The 15547-nt window shown below is 39.8% G+C and overlaps 1 long non-coding RNA gene across 1 annotated transcript; it reads right to left on the bottom strand.

Annotated features, from left to right (window-relative positions):
• Nucleotides 1-4931: 4931 nt before the first annotated feature.
• LOC116442071 lies at nt 4932-15238 on the bottom strand. Its single transcript, XR_004239366.1, has 3 exons — nt 15096-15238; nt 13101-13103; nt 4932-4942 (listed from the first exon to the last, which is right to left on the bottom strand). It is a non-coding gene; the product is annotated as an uncharacterized LOC116442071 (long non-coding RNA).
• Nucleotides 15239-15547: the final 309 nt, after the last annotated feature.

The following is a 15547-nucleotide window of genomic DNA, read 5'->3' on the forward strand; positions in this document are numbered from 1 at the left end:
ATATGAGATGAAAACCAAGGTATAATAAATAGGTTTGAAAAGCACTTTCAATAAAGAGGCAGTGTTGGACAGGGCTTTAAGCAACCTGGTCTAGTGGAAGGTGTCCCTGCCCATGGTAGGGGGGTTGGAACTGGATGATCTTTGAGATTCCTTCCAACCAAACCCTTCTATGCTTCTGTGCTTGAAAGGGTGGTCCAAGCAGAGAACACATATATTAAAAGAGGCACTGAGGTATAAAGCAGAAGACAGAATGATAAAATGAGATCATATGTGAACAGATGAACACTGGCAGAAAAAAGAGGGTCAGGAGGTCGAAATCAAGGGAGCACTCCAGGCTGACACTCAAATACTAAGATCAGAATCTGGCTTCTTATTCTGCCTTGGTTACCAGAAAAGAAGAAAAAATCAGGTTTCCATGACTTGATTCTCTCAATCTAGAATCAAGTCAAACTTCTTAATCCAAATTTGCAACACTTTGTATCCAGTAGAGAATGAACAATGCACAAACCTCTTGTTGAATAACAGATTGTGAAAAGGCAGGTCTGAGTCCATTGCTTCCATTATTACCTAATCTCTAGAAAACAGCTAAATAGCAAGACCAGTTTCTCTTAGGAAGCATATATCACATTGTGTGTTCTCATCTTCGAATCATGCAGAAAATAATGTGGGAGTACATTTTTATTGGTATCACTAGCAGATCCAGCTCAGGTTCCACAGGATTTTCCTAGAGCAGCATTTCAGTTCCATTAGCATTGATTAACCTGGTATTAACTCAGTATTTACCTGGCATTAAATGAGAATTCTCCCATGCTTCATTTAAAGATCACAGCATTTAAATTTTGAGTATGGCTGAACTCTTCTTGCCTTCTTAAACATTAGAAACCGTGTGTCATCTCTTGCTTTAGTGACAGTCAGCATTGCAAAGTCACTGCAGATTATATCAGTTACAAAGCTGGCCAAGGTTCAAGAGTAATTTAAAATTTCTAAGTTGTCTTAGAGCAGGCAATAGTTGTTCAGATGAAAGCATTAGTACAAAAACCACCAGCAATAGGAGAAAAATAATTAACTTCACATGCTTATTCCAGATCTAAATAAGTGCACTTAATGGCTGGGAATGGTAAGAAGAGCTTCAAACTTCAAGGTGTTCTTCTTCTTCAAACAATCTCAGAAAAATAATTTAACTCTGCTTTTTTTTTTTTTTTAATAAGGTTTTCTACCTTAAGGGACTGTTGTAAAATTAGTACCTTGACAGGCTTCTAGAAGATGGTAGCAGATTACCAGTAATTGTTATCACAGAGCCTTATTGTGGATATATTCAGAATTATCATACAGCTTCAATTTTAATTTAAAAATTCCAGAAGGAAAGGCTATGCCATATTGCTACAAAAGGCTAATCTGGTTTTTTTCATCTGAACGAAATCTGTGTTAGGCTGGTATCATGACATTAGAGTCAGGCCCAATGCTTTAAAGGGAGAAGCTTTTTAAATATCATGATTAAAGCACATTGGGGTTTTTATGGTGAATTTCATTCCCTGCACATGTTTAGAGCCACACCTGAGCTCCTTGAGCCCTTCCTTTTTGTGTGGAATTAGCCCCTTCCTTTCGGTATAGAGCAGTAGCACTCTAGTATGAAATTTCCTCTCATGGTATTTTTGGTAGCCAGACACTGAACAGAGAGAATTGAGCACTGTTTTCATTTGCTTTATTATCTATGCTACACAGAGGCATAAAGTTAACCAAAGTACAACTGGTGGCACAGAATCCTCTGATATTTCAAGTGTTTTAAACTGTTAAGAAGGACCACTATTTGCAGCAAACCTCCATAAACAGTCTCAGCATCTGAGATGGTAGATTTAGAGCCAAATAGCAATTTTCAGCTTCTGAGCCCAGCTGCATGATAGCCAGAGGCATCTGGACTCCTTGTCATCCTGAGATTCGGGTGTATATTTGTGTCTCAGGGAAAGGGAACACTAGGCAATGTGACACTGCTAAGCTCAGCTTATTGAGTGAGCCAAGCAAGGGATGAGCTTTGGCTGAAAAAGCTTTTCACTCATGCACACACAAAGCAAGACCCACCCCAGTTACCATCTAATCAGGCTGGCTCAGGCTTTCCTGGAGGCAGCACGACACCCCAGTGCATCCAGACCCAGGGTCAGGCTCTGTTCAGTGGCTCAGAACTGACAGTTTCACTCTGCGTCCTCCTCCTTCTCATCCATTCCTCATCCAGTGGTGGATGTCTGCATAGCAATGCTTCCCTTGACCTCACTTGAGGGTTTTATAGCTGCTATTTGGCACAGGCTGTCAGTCAGTACCCAGCAATATCCCTGTCCATCTTCCCAGCAGTTTCAAATAATGCACTTGTATAACATGTTGATCCATGGCCCATGCCAAAGCTCAATACACTCTGTTCCTGTTGCACTTTCTTGTCAGCTGTTACTCACTAAACTCAACTGTGAATCAAAGCATGGTCACGAAGGCAGAGTGACAACCAGCTTTGCCCCTTTTTCCTCTTGATCTTCCCTTTAACAGTCCCTCTGCTGAATCATTCATGGAAGCAAACCAGAAAATCCGAACAAAGATGTTCCTTCAACGTGCTCCAGACACATTTTAATTTTTCTTGTCCAGATACACCTTAAACATCCAGACCTAGAACGCCTGTGGGAACAATCAAAAAGTAGCTGATCTGCCTATTCCTAAAGCAAGCTCCTGTGTGAACCCCACCAGACAAGGCCTCAAGAAAGTTTTCTAATTTATCTCTGCTTTGAGTGCGGATTGGGCCAGATGTGCTCCAGAGATCCTTTCCATTTTATAAGGTCCTTTCCAAATTGTTTTCCTGTGATTCTCTGACATGATCTCCCTTCTACACGAGTTGTTTGCTGTTGACTTTGCTGCTTACATCCTTTCAATAATGAAACCCTGAAGCAGGCCTGAGGCAATTTGCATGTACCAGGAAGACAGACAAATCCACAGCTGGAACAGTCATCAGGAGAGTTTTCAACATCTCTTCAAAGTACAGGGTAGAAGCAAGCTTTTGGAAAATATGTTTTCAGGGTACCTATTCATTGTAATAATTGAAGGTGTCACTGATAATGAATTACTGTTCTTGCTACTGGCCTAACAACCCTTTTTATCTTTGGGGTTGCATTCAGAAAGAAACTGTAACTTGTTGATTCAATGCTGCAACATACTGAAAATAAAAGCTGTGTTGATGTAATGCAAAAACAATCTATTCATCATCCTGACACCCAACAAATAACTTTTCCTCTTTAATCTGGAAACTATGGCTGTTCCATGTGTTGGTAAATCATGCTGTTGCTATTCTACCGATGGTCCTTATTGTTCGGCTTTAGGTTTTGGAGTTTTTTCTTTTCCACTGGTACATATTTCCATCTTTCTCCTTCCATATGCTATCGTAACATGTCCTTTACAAGGGGAAAAGGAGCCAGATGAGCTACTTGCAGCATATAGCTCACACATTTGTTTTTGTCTACAGTTCTCATGAACTGTACAAGACACTTCAAAAAAAGTGCTCTCCCCAAGAGCCAGCACAACCTAAAGAGACTGTCAAGTCAGAGCTGGAAATCCCGCTGGGATAAGAAACCAGTAGTTAAAGATATCAACAGACTGCCTTTCATCTGACTGCTGGCCCTCCTCATCAATATCAGTGAGATGTTACATTGTTTGAAGCACTTAACAATTTTCCCTTCACGCAAACCATCCATGTGCAGATTTTCTGTTAACTACTAATTTACTGCTTTTTTGAAATATGAGGAAAATTGCCTCTAGAAACATAAATCAGACCAGGGATTACCTACTAAATACTTGCCATATCATCTCACTAAGCATTCACCATTTATACTTACTGCAGCTGTGCAGCTTCCATGGGGTCTAATTCACACACCTTACTCAGCAAACCCCAGATGTTTTCCATGGGATGTTCAGCTTGGTGACCTGAGCCACAGCACCTTTCCGCCTCTCATTACCAGATTACCTTCACCTATGGAAGAAAGGACCAAGGCAAATGTCCAGCATACTCATCTGAACCTGGAGTTCATGTTCACAGCTCCAATTCAGTGTTATATCCTTTTTACCAGCAATAAATACAATTTCCAGGTCCATTCCCTGGAGCAGCCACAGGCTAGTTACCATTAAAAAACCAAATATTTGCCAAGAGTTGCCAATGCAACAGTGTGAGAAGATTAACATCACCAAAGATATTCAATTGGCTCCTAATTAGAAATGTAATTTAATGCTTTACCACTCTTTTTTGCTTCCTTTTTAAAACATCCATATGTTTGACATTTTATTCATAGGAATATGAACAAAAATGAACAGAAATGAATTCTGGGTCCACGTCTGACATACATAAGGAGATACAATCTTTTTGTTTCAAGTCTAAGGCATTTTTAAATCTTCATTTGTCAAGTCAAACCCAGTAATGTACATTCATAATATAACCTGCTAGATAGCTTCATTTTTAATAATGACTACTAAGTATCTGACTAAAGGAGCTGATAGAAAAGAAAGGACTTTTCCCAGAAAAATGACATAAAAATTTAAAAAAAAGAAAAAGTGCTATCAGCATTTTTACAAAGAAATATTTCTGTTCCTCACCACCATATCCACACACTCTCCCTTCCCCCAAAGGAAACCTAACTGCAAAAATTATTTCAGAAGAAAACAAAATATTTCGCTTCAGAAACATTGCCAAATGGGAGATCCAGAGGAAGTCTCCTTCTAATATTTCTTATTACTAATCTCCCTGGCAGATTTATCTTTTAAGTTGCACATTTTGTCACTGTTGCAACATAATCTTTTGCATCATGGAGAAGCCAGGCATATTATGGAATTCTCTGGTCAGAACACATCAAAAACAATTCAATGGAGCTTGAAATCTCAGTCTTACCATCTAAGAAAAGATAACCGTGGTTCCCATGATGCACTGTAGCAGAATCTTTTAATTAAATGACTCATTATCAGCCAAATATTGACCTATTCAACCATTTCTATTTTTGAAGGAAAATAACAAACCCAAGTGAGATATCTGTGAAAACGATTTTTGTCAAAACCCGGTATTTCTTCTACAAAATAGTACTATTGTCTATAAAAGAAATATGCTCCAAATATTCAGAGCAAATGGAGGTAAAAACAAATAGCTACGTTGGTTAGGGAAATTATTTATGTGTTTAACTTTGCCTGTGAGGTCCTTAAGTATTTCTGTTTCTCTTGTCAAGGCTGGATTTCATGGCAGCATATTGCCCTGGCAGCACAGTGGCAGAGAAAAGCTGTGCTACAGCATCCTCTGACCCTGTGCAGGCAGAGTGAGTGACACAAAGGCTGACCATGAAGGTAAATATTGCTTAGAAGCCTTTGAAATAAAGAAGCCAGATAAAGCAGGGAACTCTATGAGATAGAGGTTACCTTCTTGAGAAAGATCTTTTAGTCTCACACTCCTGCATGCAATTTCATTGATTTCTGTGGGATTAACTGCATACATCTGGTTTGCAAGAACCTCTGGCAGACAACCTATGAGTTGAAAAAAAACCAAAATAGCTGCCTGAACTGCAGTTTTGCATTCAAGGCAAGTTATGTCTCTGCTTGCCATCTGCCATAATTATCATTGCTTCTTCTGAATGTTCATTTCATTTGAAATGTGTTTGAACAACACTGTTCTTAATAGTTATAAAATGGTCCTTATAATGGGTTTACCACATTATTGATTCAAAGCTTTTTCATAAGTCAGCCACAGAAAACAGCACATTCTATAAATAATTAATTTTGCAGAGGATTAGGGGGAAAAAAGTAACTACAAAAAAAGTTTTTTCTTGCTTCTTTTATGTGACCCACCTCATTTCTCTTAACTGTATTGTCCATAGTTGATTCAAAACTGTGAAACTCCTATACAGGAAAAAAATATCTGCACAGTGTCAATTCTCATATCTTGAGTACTACAATGAGTGAATTTTTGATGCCCAAGTTCCCAGAGTTCTGGGATTATATCAAAAATTTAACAATCTTTCTGAGATAAATGGAGAGAGTGGGAGGCTTGAGAACAAGCCTTGCGTATTTCCTAATGTTTCAGAGAGCTGAATGCTTTTTGAAAAAGAATTAATGATTTTTGCTGACCCTGGAGGGCTTTTTATCTGACAGGTTTTTATTACAGGAGTTTGATTGGCAGATCTTCATACAAAAGCAGTCAGCTATTTGATAAGGTGCAGGGTGGGTCTCTAATGCAGTTCAGAGCCCAGCTCTCATGGCATTATGTCCTGGAAAGGCACTTTGTCCATTCTAGACAAAGGAAAGAAATTCTTTGCATTACAGAACATTCTGCTGAAGCAACAGCCTCTCCTTGACTGCTTTGTAATGGACTTTGGAGAGTGATTCGTCATGGGCCAGGACGCAGGGCAGGCATAAAGTGCTGCCCACTTCCATTAGCAGCCCACGGGGTCTATGAGAACCACCTCAGGCAGGAGCAGGCAGGACAAAACTCAAGTGATGGAAAGTGCATCAGCTTTAGGAAGCAGGAGGCCAGGAAGGGCTGCCCGAGTCATTGAAAACCCCGCTGCAAACCATGTCTACCTGCAGTACACCCAGAAATCATCCATCACCAGCTGTGGAGGGTTTGCTCCGTGCTGGCTCCCGGTGTCTCCGTGAGCAGTGTCATAACCCGCAGCTGCAGGCCCCTCAGCAGCCATCCCAAGTGACCCACCTGAGGCACATCCTCTGCTGGCCTCCAGAGCAGCTCCCCTGCGGGGTGCTCAGGGCTCCCTGCTCTCACAGCTACTCTCAGCTGGAAGCCAGGGGCTGACAGAGTGCTGAGTCCACGTTTCCTGCTGCCTTCCCTTTCCATTTAGGTGAACTGGCACACCCAACACATTCCAGTGGACACAGCCTGGACCCGGGTTATCAGCTCTGGATGCCTCAGCAGATGAAGAGTTCAGCAAGGCCCAGCTCTAACCAAACCCTGCATTTCTTCCAGCAACAGATGCTTTCAGTTTCTCCATGATCAATGCTTTTAGACTGCACACCTGAAGCCATGGTTGGTTATTTCAGGATACAGGAACTGATTTGCATAAATATCTGGAGATCATAAAAATACTGAATGATTTGGGTTGGAAGGGTCCTTAAAGATCATCTAATTCCAGCCCCCCCGCCCCCTTCCTTGGGATGGACACCTTCCTCTAGACCAGGTTGCTCAAGGCTCCATCCAGCCTGGCCTTGAACAGTGCCAGGGCAGCATATACTTCTGAAAATCAACAGCATTTCACCAATAAAGCAGCTGTAACTATATCTCAAAATAAAATAAACTTCAAGTGGAAGGGAGCTTAATTCTACTTTTATAGATATGACTTTGAATACTTTAAAATTAAAGAGATAATTTAGGTTGAAAAGAACCTCAGACAAAAATATAACTATCTGATCAAGGATTTGAATTTTGGTTTGCAACTGCAATGAATATTTTTAAAATCTTTATTTTTCCTAGTTTGTGTCTTTATATTTTTTGTTTACTTGAAATAAGGTAGGAGACAGATATATAGAAGCTTACAAAAAGTAATGCACCATTTTGGGACAGTAGCCTGTGTGTGCAGGCCAGCACTTTGTTAGGACAAGCCATTCCTTTCTTGGCAAATAAACTCTGTTGAAAAAAAGCTGTCCTTAAGTAAGGCTCCTGTAATTTAGCAAAGAGATAATGCTATGTTATCCAATTAAATATGGTCTCCCTCACATTGTCAACAAACATGGCAAGCACAAGGCATTAATTTTCAAAGGGGAGATAGTCCAACTATGACAGAACCATTCCCTTCACTGTCACTACGTGAAATAATTGATTTGGACGCATACAAACACGTGGTATGGGGGGAGAAGATCTCCAGCACAGAAGAGAGAAAGTCTTTGCCTCAGAGTAACAGCAGTTCCTCAGGCATCTACCTTACTGGTGGAAAACTCTTCCCAGTGGTTAAAATGGAAACACTTATTGGTACTTGCTAATAATAGACCTTACCAGCTTGGCTTCAAATATTTTAACTTCAAAGTAATTAATGAATATTGGTTTAAACTGTTTCTTAAAAGTGCTTAACAACTTTACTGTAGCAAATAACAGAGAAACAAGGAATTTCTTACACTAGTACAAAGATATTCACATAATCATTACCTAATAAAAATTCTGCAACCTTATGTGAGGATTGTTGTTCTTATGCATTTAACACTACCATGGGTCTTTAAAGAATGTTTAAAAAAGCAATTTTTTCAAAAAACTTTGCCTCGAGGACCTTATAGTCTTAATCAACCAATTTAATTATATTCCTTTTATGTCTAAAGATGGGGATTAGAAATTCAAGTATGAGAATCTAAGCATATGAGATTAGGTGCTGCGATCCACTTTGAGATGTGTGGCATTTTCATGGACTAAGCTTATGACCAGATAAGATCACTGGATTAAAAATTTAGAAATGCATAAAATTTGAGGGAATTATTTAATTTAATATTTTTCTCTCATTAGTTTTTTGCCTGCTTTTATGTTTTGAGACAAATTAGCGATAAGATATTATGAGATTCTGCATATTATGACAAGTACATTTCTACAGAACTTCTTGAGATCAAGCTTGTAATGTCCTAAAAAAAAAAAATATGTACCATAAAAATATCTAAAGCTATACTTTTACCAACAGCATCTTAGTGTTTGGTGCAAGTTACTTGCATTAAAAACATTTTTTAGTTTGAATTTTAAAACAAGATCTTTGCCATTTTCCAGCACTTCAGACAACTCCTTTTTTTCCTCCCTCTAACTGGGTTTGGTTTTGGAAGCTGATTATTTCATATTTGTGGTAAAGAAGTCTTCTGAAATCAAGAAATAATGGAGATTGGTTTCACATAACTGGGAAAATGGCTGAATACCTCTAGGAGAGCTTAGCTACATCCCTACTCCTTCCTTACAATTTTTCCATGCAAGGCGGTGGAAGTGGAGAAGGAGATGCCAAGCAGCTTGACAACCACCATGTGCTGCACCCTTGAAGTTGCACTGTTTGTCCTTATATATCTGAAACAAAGTTTCTTGCTGAAGGTGATTTCCAGAGTGCCTACTAATTAATTAATTTCTGTACTGCCTCAGGTGCTGACAAGGAAACAGTTTTTTAAGGGTTTTTTTTCTGATTTGGGTTGTACATAGCCTATTAACATCTTTGTTTCTTTCTTCTCAGACTTTTGTTGTAGTATTTTCTAAAAAATTAAATAAAGTCCAAATTTAATTTTAAAATAGCAATCCAAATCACTTGCAGCAAATTCAGTGGCAGTGACAAATGTAGCACACAGTCCTGAGCATAATTATCCAACTTTGTATACTTACCCTAACGGGTTTTTTTGCTACTGAGATGTCATTGAAAAATGTCCCTTTAAACATTGCATTTAATGTATTATATAATAAATTTATTACTCTTCTATAATTTTATTTCATTTATACCCTCTACTTCTAAACAACAGTAGAGTAAGGATACTTTTGGGGAGTGGTGGGGGAGCTATATATCAATTTGTCCAATATCTTTTACTACAAAATTTCTTGATCAGTTTGGGATTCGTGTGACCTAAAAGTTAATTCCTGGAAAATGCTGAAAGAAGTTCATGGAAGTTTTGCACTTTAATTCACTGTATGCCATGGTACTTACACATCAGTCAGGCTTATTATGGAACAGTCTGCAGTACACCCAACCCAACTACTACATTAAAAACCCATTTGAAAGCAAGTGGAAGCAGATGCTGTTCTCCCTTTACGTGACACCATGTAAATTCCATGACACCAGTACAATTCCACTGGAATTCAGAATATTCTGATGCAAAGGCACAGTCAAAATTCATGCAGAACTCTTGAGGGGCTGCCAAAGCCAGCTTCAGCTGGAAGGCACCGAGGCTCTGCCAGAGGCAGCTCCCTGGGACTGCACAGATGTGTCACCAGCAGATGGGATATGGGATGAGCTGCTTCAACAGCCTTGCCTGGGCAGTGTGAAATTTCCTGGCTGGGCTTCCCTCTGACAGCTGAGGCAGGAGAGTTGCTCCCTAGAACATATACCAGCATAGGCCAGAGTGCAGCTCCTCTCTTTTCTAGTCCTGTGAAAGTCCAAAGAAGCATAGGTACCCCAGCCACAAGGAACCCATTGTTCTGACCTAACAGCAGCACAGGTTATACACACAAAATTCATCACTACTCCAAACATACTGGTCCTGAAATATAAGAAGACATCTGTAAAAAATGAGAAATGTGTCTAAATTTCCCACACGCTCAAGACTAAATTGTGATATTCTACAATGCAATCTTTGGTGATTGTCACATCAAGCTTTCTCTCCACAGCAAGTCTTCATCTTGTTCTTCCTAATAGAGCAGGGGAAACAGCATGCTCTATTCTCAGACTCTGTCTTGGTAAAATCCCTAACAATTTTTGTCATTACACTCAGAAGTAATTTCTGGTGGCTGCTTTCCATTTGCTCAGAAATGTCATAAGCACTTGCCCCATGCCCTACCTGCCCTATCAATTCTAATATACCGTATCAACAATCCTTAACTGTGGGCCTCTAAGGGACTTTGTCCAGGGTAAAATACACCAGTCAGCTTGCACAGCCAGCCAGTGCGGGCTACAGAAGAGCAAAGTACTGTGGTACATCCCACAGCAAGGAAGCCAATGGCCAATATTTAGTACTTGATCTCATTGTGATGTGGGGTTTTTTTTTTACATTTTTCCCTGCAACCAAAGCAGAGTGTGCTGCAGAAATCAGAACCCAAAAGGGAATGCCATTACCAGGTGAGAGCTAATGCTGCAATTACAGCAAGCCAAGACCTGGAAAAAGAATTTTCATTCTTCTTGATCACAGCTAATGACTGAGCAGCTACGAGCTGTCTAAAAGCTAATAAGGTTCTTAAAGAGTGAAGTGGACTAAACAGCTGAACTGGGACTGTTTAGCCTGGAGAAGAGAATGCTCAGGGCACATCTTACCAATGTATATATAAATACCTGAAGAGAGGGTTAAAGAACATGAAGAAGGGGTGCAAGGAAGTTGAAGACACGCTCTTTCCAGTAGTGCCCAGTTAAGGACAGGAGGCCACGGGCACAGACAGGCACAGGATTCTTCCTGTGAACCTTAGGAAACACTTTTGTAGCATGAGGGTGACCAAGCAGGGACACAGGATGCCCAGAGGGGTTGCAGAGTCTCTCTTCTTGAAGATATTGAAAAACCATCTGGACAGGAGCAACTGGCTCCAGGTGGCCTTGCTTCAGGAGAGGACTTTAGGTCAAGATGACCTCCAGAAGTCCCTTCCAACCACAACCTATCTGTGATACTGTGATAAATGCTAATAAAAAATGCCAATATAAAGCTCTAATACAAACCACAGCTATTTTACTGATTGGGATATTAACATTTTTGTCAGTTCAACTTCTGTTTGTTTGTCCTAATTGGCATTTCTGTCTTGTTCAGATATTAGATTACTCATGAAATCTGGGCAGATCCAGCACTTAGTGTCTTTGGTACACTAGAGATATTGCCCTCTCTTCCCTAATACAGGAAATCCTGAAGAATTGTTACCTCTAAGGACAGGAGCAGTTCATCCAAGCTGTCCCTTGGAATTACACCAGAACACTCCATCTACTCTCTGGTTAGAACAGCAGCTGATCTGTGCTAACTCTGGACCTGGAAGCACTTCCCAGCTCTAAGAGTTCATTAATTCTCCTACCACTCTCCTGTGCCATACCTGAGCATCAAAAAGAGGTAAACCAGAATCAACTGCAATAGGCATCCTACTAATCCTCATGCGATCAGAAAAGAAATTAAAATTAAGATATTAATAAGCACACTTAGACCTAAAGAGAAGTCTTCACAAGTAGCTGGCAACCACTTCCTGTGAATACAGACATAATGCCCAAAGTTGTATTTTTATGCAAGGTGTAACCAGTCAATTACCACTTATTCCTCACATTATCCAGGAAGGTCACCAGTCTATCAAAGATGAAAATATTATTCATATTTGAACTTCATCAAAATTCTCATTTTGAAACTTTGCAAGACTGATGAAAATGAGGTTCTATTCCACCCATCACAAATGATTCACAAATTGTCATGAGATCGTGTTACATGGGCTCTCATATCCAGCTATTTCCTAGTCCTTGAATGTGTTTCTGCCATGCGCTTTATGCTGTGATGACATTTTTAACAGTGTGCCTGTGCATTCTTCAACATGACTGGCATTGAAAGTGCCTGGTTTCTTTCTGCTCACCCAAGAAGATAGATCATTTCAAGAAGCATGATTTTCACAACAGTAAGTGGACTTACTTAATTTTAAATTAAAATGGATTGCTAAAAAGAATTACTTTCAAGGAGCTGGAGATTCAGTCCCTTCCCTAAAAATAAAGCTCCCCTCCCATCTAAAATAGAGTTCCCTAATTTCCTCTTCCATGAGCATGACACTTTAAAGTTTCAACCCATGACACTTTACATCACCTTGCACAGTGAGCACATCATGGCACAAAAGCTGCCAAGGGCCACATGCCTCCTTCAGAAGTTTAGAGTTAACTCTTGGCAAGTGAGACTTCCTTGTTATGCTTTTGAGGTGTTTGTCCTAAAGACAAACCAGTAAAAGGGATACAGAGAGATCCTAATGTTCCTTTCTTGGTTATGCACAGCATCTCAACTATTCATGATGAGAGATTTGGGGAAGGTGTTTTACCCCTATTTCTCAGAAACCTCTCTTAACCTCTACTGGAATGTTCCTCAGTGGCTGTAGGAGCACCTACGATCCAGAAGGGAGCAGAGATTGCTACCTGCAGCTACAGAAGTTATTTTAAGTAACACTTGGCATTTCTTATGGTGACTGCTGAAAGCATTTCTTGAGTGGAAGACAAAGCCCTTTCCAGCTGGTATCACCACCTCTGAAAGCTCTGAACAGAAGAAAGCAGTTCAAGACACTCTGATTTCTGGATAACGTGAAATATTAGGAGACACTCTTCAGAGGAGCTGTCTCGTCAAAAGGAGGGCTACGTGAGCAACTGCTCTAAGGTAAAAGCCCAAAGAGAACATTCACCCTTAGTAACACACTTAGAATGGCAGCTCCATATTCAAACTTACTGAGATAATGCTTCTGAAATACAAAATACAAGAAAATACAAATCTGAATATGATTCAAATACAAGGAAAATGCACTTGAATGATAATCTCTGGATTTTTAAAAAAACTTTTGGAGAAACATGAGGTCATGAAGAGTGAACAACTGGCTTAATTTTTTTTCCATACAGGAACTGAAAAAGTAGAGAGCTGGAATTTAATCCATTACAATTGTTTGCTTTTATGGCATGAGCAAACATGTTCCAGATTTTTAGCTACCCCTGTCAAAAGGAACCTAAGACACAAAGTTAAACAGCCTCATGTCTGCTATGGTCTGGAAATGATGGATGAAAAAAATCAAAACCCAGAAATGTGTCACCTACTTGCAATAATTCTGAAGGCAGGATATTTTATAATGGAGATACCTTTTTTTTTTTTTATCATTTAAAAATGTACTTTGTTTTTTGATTCGATTAGCTACTTTAAGGTAACTTGCTAGAATAGAGGAGTACAATAAAATACAGTTCTAATAAAGCAAATAAACCCAGAGCAAAAGTTAAACCCAGAAGAAAACCTGCCATCCCTATAAGTATCTAACTAGAAACACAGATCGCAACCCAGATGGGAAAGTCAGTCAATGAATCCTTGGTCTGATCTTCAGCTGGTGAATAGGAAACAACATTGAAATAAGAAAAGATGTATTGATTTACAGCTGCTGAGAGTTAGCTGTGGATCTGACATGATAGACAAGTCTGATGGTGTAAAATGGAGTCAGAATTCAGTGGTGACAAATCTACAGAGACAGGAGTTTTTTAAGCAGCAAACCCCAGACTGATTGCACCTAGTCCATGACAAAGGATCTAGGGCTTGGATCATTTAAAACTGGACCAGGGCACTATCTATAATAGCCACTTGTTCCTACCCTTTTTTAGCTACTCTTTTTTTTGTTTTTGTTTATAAAAGTATTCTTTTAAGGAGAAGTATTCTTAGTAGAATATAATGAGTATGGATACATTACTGTGGGTTCTACAGAAACCCAATTCGCAGGTCATAGCCCAGAGTGAGTAATATAATCATAGAATATGCAGAGCTGGAAGGGCTCCATCAGGATCATCAAATCCAACTCTTGGCCCTGCACAGCAGCATCCCCAAGGGTCACACCAAGTGAGTCCCTTCAGTCTGTCTTTGACAAGTGTATTATGGATACAAGGAGACACGTGTTCCTGTTCCCCACTGTAATCTCTGGGAGTTTTGCCTTGATCAAGGGTTACGAGCTGGGGACAGTTTGGGGAAGACTCTCATACATGCATTAAATGACCATTCAAATTCCAAATACAAGCAGCCCAGAGCATGCGACTGTGTGGGAGCGTTCTTGCACATCTTTCTCTGACAGGTGATTATTTCCAGCAACTCTCCTCTGTTTTTCACATCCAGACCAGAAACCATCCTTTGGCACAGTATTTGAGGGTTCCATTGAATTAATAGAAAAAAGGTCACATGAGGGAAATGTGACCTGGCACAAGAACAGTTTCTAGTTCCCCTGCTGCCAACTGAAGTAAAGTCCAAGCAGAACAGTCACTGCACCACGGTGGCTGCTGCTGCAGGAACAACTCAAATGTTGATGCAGCAGATACAGAATCATTGCTATTAGTCCAAAATATTTAGGAGAACAGGCACTACAGTCAAATTACTTTCATATGCTGGATTTTAAATTGTGGTGGTCCAGCAAAAATATTCAGACAGTAAATACACTCTCTGAAACAAACTACTTAGGCCATCCCAGGCTGCAGTTGTGCCTGCTAATGGAGAAGAATCTTAAAGAGTGCACTGAAGATCTCTAGATAAGGCTGCATTAGTCTGAAATGTCATGATAAGCTTGCTGGCAGGGAAGGTGCTATAATGCATGATTCCATGGAGTTACAGAACAGCTGATGGCAAAGCCTCTAAACAGAAAAATGAGCAATACATATATTTAAAGATGTTTGGTTGTCTATTTCTATTTTCTGTCATCTCACTTGATGCCTTAGGGTTTAACTTTTATATTTTTAAAATCCTGTACTGCCTAGTGTGTAGCTCTGAAGTTTCGTGTGGCCTGTTAACTACTGTTCTCTCATGCTGGTTAGACATAACAAACCCTCTCTAGGTTTGCACTTCAAGGACACCTTGATTGTCTCAGGCCCCAAAATATGTAAACTAAAGCCTTGAGTGGGGGGCAAACTTGGGGTAATTACATCATTAACTGAAGTTGTAACTGGAAAATTAACCCTGATATGCAAATGGACCAAACTTATAAAAGTGTGAAGAACCCGTGACCCAGGGTCCATCTTGGGTGGAGCCCTCAGAGGCTTTTGACTCCCAGGGTGTACCTTCAAAGGCCCTTCAAATAAATACTCGCTTTTATTCTCTTATTCTGTGTAGCCTCTGTTTTCAGGTAGCCACTTCAAGAAATCACACCGATACATAAGGT

The sequence above is a fragment of the Corvus moneduloides genome, chromosome 3 (genome assembly GCF_009650955.1).
Source record: "Corvus moneduloides isolate bCorMon1 chromosome 3, bCorMon1.pri, whole genome shotgun sequence".
In the NCBI taxonomy this organism is placed as follows: Eukaryota; Metazoa; Chordata; class Aves; order Passeriformes; family Corvidae; genus Corvus; species Corvus moneduloides.